The sequence below is a fragment of the Mastomys coucha genome, unplaced genomic scaffold (genome assembly GCF_008632895.1).
Source record: "Mastomys coucha isolate ucsf_1 unplaced genomic scaffold, UCSF_Mcou_1 pScaffold15, whole genome shotgun sequence".
NCBI classification, from domain to species: Eukaryota; Metazoa; Chordata; class Mammalia; order Rodentia; family Muridae; genus Mastomys; species Mastomys coucha.
Window position 1 is genome coordinate 70,703,480 of NW_022196897.1, and position 7,668 is coordinate 70,711,147.

The 7,668-nt window shown below is 35.9% G+C and overlaps 1 pseudogene; it reads left to right on the top strand.

Moving 5' to 3' along the window:
- The first annotated feature begins 792 nt into the window (after positions 1 to 792).
- Positions 793 to 1,651, top strand: LOC116092044 (annotated as a pseudogene).
- The last annotated feature ends 6,017 nt before the right edge of the window (positions 1,652 to 7,668 follow it).

Genomic DNA, 7,668 nt, shown 5'->3' on the forward strand with positions numbered 1-7,668 from the left:
GGCTTAAGACAGTCTCAACATGTGAGAATCTATGCCTGATACTGGAAATCTAGCCAATCACTCAGGTCTAGTGAAGCCATAGGCCTTGGAAGAGAACCTACAACCACCACTTTACAAAACCAGCATAATCCAACTGTAGTCTAAGTATTTGTCCTTATACCCACAGATAAGTGTGATCCTCACCCTTCATCAAGGTAAATTCTCTTTGCAGCAAACAGATGAAGACAGCTACAGAAAAATCACAATCAAATGCAGAGTTATGGAGCCCAGTCACGGTAGATACATCTACAAAGCATCTCCTGCACTAAGGCTCAGGGAACTTTACAGCAGAGGAGACAGAGAGATTATGAGAGTAGAAGGATGAGGAAATTTGCTGTGAGATTGTCTCTTAGTAATGCCAGAAGCTATATCCATAAAATCTCATTAATGTGACTGCCTAAATCTGAGCTGAACCGGGGCAACAGTAGATATGCTAAAGTGGTTGAGGGAAACCTTACCCAAAATGCTCTAGGCAGCAGAGAAAAGCTAGGAGCAGGAGATGTGATCTTTCCTCAGAAAGAGTACACCAACTGGTTGTCCAGTGCCAAAGGGTCAGCCCTAAAACCATGTATACAAGGAACATTATGCAATTGTATTTAGAAATATATATGTATGTATACATACATTATACATGTAACAAACATAATATGTAATTTAATTAAAGAGAGGCCATAAACCTAGAGTCTGTGGGTGAAAGCCATTTGTGAACACAGTCCTGTTGTTCAGTCACTTGCCTCTTCTTTTTCTTTCAAAATGACAGATGACACTGTGTACTTTGCCAAGGACTTCTTGGTGGAGTGACTGTGGCCATCTGCAAGAAGGCAGCAGCACCCATTGAGCGGGTCAAGCTGCTGCTGCAGGAGCAGCATGCCAGCAGGCAAATCATGGCAGATAAGCAATACAAGGACATTATAGACTACATGGTTCATATCCCTAAGGAACATGGAGTCCTGATTGATGGCAGGAAAACCTGGCATTGTCATCAGATACTTCCTCACATGGGCTCTCAACTTTGCCTTCAAAAATAAATATAAGCAGATATTCCTGGGTGGTGTGGACAAGAGGACTCAATCTGGGCACTATGCAGGGAACATGGCATCAGGTGGTGCTGCTGGGGCCACGTCCTTGTGCTTTGTGTACCATCCTGATTTTCCCAGTAGCAGTCCAGTAGCTGATGTGGGCAAAATTGGAGTTGAAAGGGAATTCAAAGAACTTGGTGACTGCCTGATAAAGATCTACAAATCTTACAGGATTAAGGGTCAGTGCCAAGTCTAGTGTGTCAGTATAGGATATTATCATCGACCAAGTTATCTGCTTTGATATCTATGATACCACAAAGGAAATGTTTGTAGATCCCGAAAACATGATTGCAATTTCTGTCCTGCTGTTGCTGGCCTGACTTTTAATCCCTTTGGCACAGTCTGATGCCTTATTGACATAGTCTGAGGCCTTATGAGGATGGATGCCAAAGAATGGATATCATGTATATAGACCCCTGGACTGCTGACAGAAGCTGGCTTGTTATGAAGGAAGCAAGGCTCGGTCTGATGTTCTCAGAGGCATGGGTAATCCCTTACTAGTCTTGTCTGATGAGATCAAGAAGTTCACATAATAATGTCCTAGGTGTTGTGTAATATTCTACATGTTGAACACTATAGACAGATTGTCTGCGTTTGTCTGTTTTATCAATGGCAACTATTTACCAGTTAGAAAAATAGAAAGCAATCATCCTCATCTGACCAGTTTTCTCTTAACACCATTTCCATAATAATAGTCATGATGAAACTCAATTATATTTTAAGGTTCAGTCACTTGTTATAAACATTTCTAGAAAGAGGCCATACAAACATTTTTAAAAACAGCACTGAGGGGTATTTGGGAGAGTTTGAAAGGATAAAGGGAAGGGAGAAACGACATAATTATAATATAATCTGAAAAATAGATCATTTAAAAAAGAGGCCCATAAAGACAGCTCACTCTGAGTGAAGTCATCAGTTCCTAGTATTTTAGCCTATGCTGCCCACAATTGACAAGAAGGGAACTGAGAGGGCTCCCTAGCCATATCTGGGGGAAAAGTGTTGACCATTAGTTCACACACACAGTTCCCAGATTATGCAGGAAGTGTTGGGAGCTCAGGGAAACCTGGGTTGTGTCCCCAGGCACATACAGAACATTTCTTAAAGAAATTCCAGAAAACTTAGGGCTCTCAAACACTTTATATAATTACAGAGAGCAGCCAACAAAAGAAATGTGTGTTTGTGATAAGGAGGAAAACAGAACAACATGTCAAAGCATGCATTTTTTTAAAAAAAAATTCAGACCAACAATATCAGTGAAAACTAAAAGAAATCATAGCCACTGATTTCTTTCCATACCTATTTAGTATTAGGATAGAGTAATATCTCTTGGTGAAATCCAGAAACTAGACATCTGCCTGGGATTTTCCTCAGTATTCACATCATTTTGGTTATATTTTATTATCGAATCAGGCAGTATTTATGTTTTTCCTCATATTTAGTTTTATAACATGCATTATGTGAACACATTATACTGTATACTATGAGATTATTTTCTGATACAATCCTATCCAAAGCATGATGGGGTTTGCTTTTGGGTTTTGCCTGTTTTGAGGAAGGTCTGTACACAGATCAGGCTGGCCTCAAACACTTTCTGTAGTCTAGCCTATGAGCTCTTAATCTACAATCAAAAAAATTGCTTTAGTTTCTTCTTCGTTTCAGAAAAATATATATTGTATTATGTACATTTAATCCTATCCTCTCTGCCTAGCAGGACAATATATATTCTTTTCTGCTTTTTTTAGATTATGTGTTTCTTACATATTAGGAGTCAGTATCCAAACTACATGATAAAAATAATCATCTAACCAAATATCAGTAGTTCCTTTGTCCCCAGTGCTGCATATGATCAAAGAAATGTGCTTATCACCCTAAGACCTGGAACAAACTCTGCAATTGTAGGAAGTTGAATTCATTCTCCTTTAGGTACATTATACTCTAGTATTATATTATGTAGAGTTAATTTTTAAATATTATGTAAAGTATTCTGTGGGGAAGTCCCAGCTTGAGTCTGTAGGACCCAGACTCTTTTCCCACACTGATATAATCTCATTCAATGGCAAAATAATTGTTTGAAATTTGATAATATAACCCAAACATGGGGGAGGAGTCTGTTTAGGGTACAGGGTAAACACTAATGAATATCTTTCTTCGTGAGGATTTTGAGTTTTAGAATGTCATACCTTAGAGTTATTGTACATTCTTTGTACACTTACAAAATGTTATCTTACAGAGAGGCAAAGGGAAGTCAATAAAGTTGAGACACAGTTGAAGAAAGCACTTAACACCGCGGTGTACCAGCTAGCATGAAAACATGTTTCTAACAAGGGCATAGGGCAGCCTTAGTAGCTTGCTACAAATCTCTCTACATCCATGGGTCAAATCACTATGATGATTTCTACCCCCTTTCACAGTAAAAAAAAAAAGCCTAAAATTAACATTAGGATTTGATAGACTTAAAAATTCATATCTATTTAGGTACCTGAAATGGTCATAAAGGATGTTCTGTGAATTTATCATTTATGTATTTTCCCTAGAGTCTACTTAGTCACTGAGCAATGACCAGGTTGTATAAAACCTTCCCTACTGTGCATTACATACTGCATCTATCTAGAGGTTTATATCATATGTGGTATATTGGTATCTCTTCATAGTGGGAATGTAAATTCCTAGTCTCCATCTCGTTGTTATGTTCTGAAGATTGATTGCTATAGTGAATCTAGATTGGTAAATCACATGAAAATAACAGAGGCATAAGGTATTGCTTGTTCAACATTGCACCTTTACTAGTTCACAATCGGTTTCTGTAGAAGTAAGGAAATATACCTAAACACCTACCCCATATGAAAGCTGTAAAAGTACCTGTATTAGTTCCCTGCTGTGTTCCTGGAGAAGAGAAAGGAAGTAGAAAGTCCTGTGTTTAAAATATGTCCAGTAGTATAGATGAGAGGTACTTAGGACAGGGAATGAAGGCAGTGGAGAAGGGATTATTAGTTTTGACCCCTGGGTTGAATAAATGAATGTTCTAAAATAGTACTAACCATAATATACAGTGAAGAGTGAGAGAACACATTCCATTCTGTGATGTTCCAATATTGTTATAATTGAGAAAATCTGATGGATATCTCTAGAACTGTCGTTGTCAATCTTCCTGATACTTTGAGTCTTTAATACAGCTCCTCATGTTGTGATGACTCCCCAACTTAAAATTGTTTTCATTGCTACTTCATAACTGTAATCTTTTCTACTATATGCATTGTAATGTAAGCATCTGTGTTTTCCAATGCTCTTAGGTGACCCCTGTGAAAGGGCCATTTGACCCCTAAATGGGTCACCACCCACAGGTCAAGAAACGCTTCTCTGGAATAATGCTATGGAGGTGCTTCTTGGATGTCAAAACAAAACTTGTGCAGTAAGGGACAGTTGATGAGCAGTATGTGTGTGGTTAAAGCCACGAATCATATGAATTTACCACTGAAAATGTGTTGGCAGGCTAGGAAAAACGCATAGTGTTTGGGGAGTCATAAATGACAGCTGCATCTACAATTTAGAATAAGTTGATGTTAGATTCTGTGTTCAGAAGTGGGAGTTTAAACATGGAAAGAAATCAGCTAGAACCAACATTTAAAACTGTGGTGTCTTCAATAAGGTTATTACAGTGGAGGTGGAAGCTAAAGTATACCTTGAATATTCCATCAACTAAATGTAATAAACTTTTAACACATTCAGGGAAAGATATCATCATTTATCTTTCTTATTTCCCTTTTTCTTTTCTGTGCCAGAAGACAAGAACACATAAAGGTACAGACAGTGCTTTAATGAAGGGCACTTTCTCCTTTATTAGTTGTTTTAAAAGTCCTAGCACATACTGGAAATGGTACCAGACTTCACTTTCCCAGCATTGAGCTAGGACAGTGAGTTTAATTTCTCTCTCCAAGTGGTCAATAAATCTCAAATGGAAGTGGAAGCCAAGCATAGTGCACAGTTGTTTATTCTAACCAAATATGTTTGTTTCTTAGTTCTCTGTTTCATGCTTGAAGAGTTCAGTTTGATTTTGTTTTTAACTATTAGAGATAGTGGTTGTTACTGTTCCATTTTTATGGAACTGAAAGTATAAATAATTCTAAATGACTTACTCTAAAAACAGGATGGGGGACTATTTTACATTGTGACAACTTCAAAAGACAGATTTTAAAATAGAGTACTTTCCACTAAATAAAGTCAACATCAACAGTATAAGTAAGAAAAAAATTAGTGAGTTAAAAATATTTATAACAATAAGAAAAATTCATGATGTAATTGTGAGACCTTGGGAATAAAGTATTTACCTTCTTTGGTATAAAATTTGTTATATTTTAAATAAAAACAAATGATCATTAAATTTTCTGAATACTCTAGTTTTAAATTTTCTCTCTGGTTATCTGCAATAGGGGAAAGGTCTACAAGGCCTCAAACCTATAGAGAGAACTGTAGGCAACTGAGGCGAGCTGGGAGCAGAAGAGATAGCCCTCCCAAAGAGAGAGCACGCCAATTGGTTGTCTAGTGCCAGCAGGTCATCCCTGAAACATACACACAAGTAAAAGTATATGAACTAGAAATGTTATACCTATATAATATACATACATATACATATAAATATATATAATTTACATGTATACATATAATATATTATTTACTCATTATCATTATTGTATTTTTATATAATATACACACATACATGTACAATTAGTGAGATAAGAGGCCATGAAGGAGGGTGGAGAAGCATGTATGGGAGTGGGTTGGAAGAAAGAGAAGGAAAGGAGAAATGTAATTAAATTATAATATCAAAAATAAAAGTATTTTGAAAACTATGACTCAACTGTTTTAGCTGAATAATGAACACCATTTTTCCTTTCTAAAATTTGGTTTCACTGTCCATCATGTCAACTTTCATGACCAATGACAAACCCATTCATCATATCCTCAAAATTTATTACTTCTGACCCTTAGTGGACTTTTAAAGTTCAGATATTTGAGAAGTTGTTTTTAATATTATTCAATAATCAAATTCTAAGTTTGCTCATAAACTCTGGTATAATTTCTGTGTGGTTACTGAGAGATTGCATTCTCTCTTCTAGCTTATATCTGAAAATGAACAAAAGAATATTAAATGTTTTGGAAAGAAATTTGAAGACAATGTTAACATTGATCACTAAAAATACATTTCTTGGAACATAATGTATAATGGGTACACACTATTTATTGAAACCTGGAAGCAAAACAAATATTAAGAGGACATACATGAACAATATTTAAGGTCAAAAATACATTTTATGTATGTATATACATATAAATACACATATATTGTTACTTCTTTTTTAGGATTTAATTATTAGTCAGGTCAAATCCTGTTTAATATCACAGATGGACTATTCAATTTACTAGTATTATAATTTATTATTAACATAGCTTATTTGAAGGCATTAAAGACAGTAGTTATAAAAGAAAACTTGAACCTTGGATAAAAACCAAAGTAATTACAAGTTATTTTTCATTTCATTTTAACTGATTTTGTTTTACTCTCTCCTATATAAGGGGTGCTGACAGCTTAAATATGTCCTAACATAATAGGTATACAGATGTCAGTCTATAGATATTTCTGCTTACTTGCTGTGTGTGTGTAGTCTAAGCTCCAAGTGCACTAAAAACCATAGAAAACAGCTGTGACCCAAAAAAAATACCAAAATAAGGAATCTCTCAGAGTGACACGATTACATTCATAACAAAATATTCACTCTTCTTCTCCCTAAGAAACTTACATCTTAAATGCTTTTATTTCAGATGTAGGATGGTCAAAAGTTAACTTCACAGGATGGCATACTCCTTAGCTTCTGGTGGCATCAGCTGATATCTTAGTCTAAGTGAGAAGTTTAGGGCATTTCTAGAAAAAACTCATATGTGTCTGCTTCATTTGAAAGAGATATGAGAAGAGAAAGAATCACCCCCACACACACACACACAGTAATCTGTACATAGTGAACAAAACCACAATGAGAGCAATGGCTGTTCTGTCAGTGTGTCAAATCAAGCTCTCTCCACCTACACTCAAAATAAGCAGTATTCTCCCACAGGAGGAGTTTCTACACAGATCATTTTGCCACAGGCTCTAATGAGACAGCGAAAACAAGAAAAGCCAAGAAACTTTCAGGGGTATTTATTGTTGTAAGTACAACTTTTAACTTCGAAAAAATGTATACTTTATGTTTTCTCCTGCCCATATGCTCTTTGGGGAGAGATCTGCAGCAAATTCAAAGTAGAAAGGTGCAGGCTTCTTATTCACTTGCTTTTCATAGAACTGTCCAAAGCATTCTTCCAACAGTAATAATGTCATGTCTTTTACATATCATTGACGTGTTATGAGATGCTTAACGCAATCATCACTTTGTTCATAAATCATAATCTTTACTTAGAGAGTCAAGAGATCAAATTCTATATTTATTAAAACTAATAAAAAAAAGTAACACTTTAAGTCCTTAGAAGGATGATCCTAATGTGACTAGAGGATAAGTAGAGG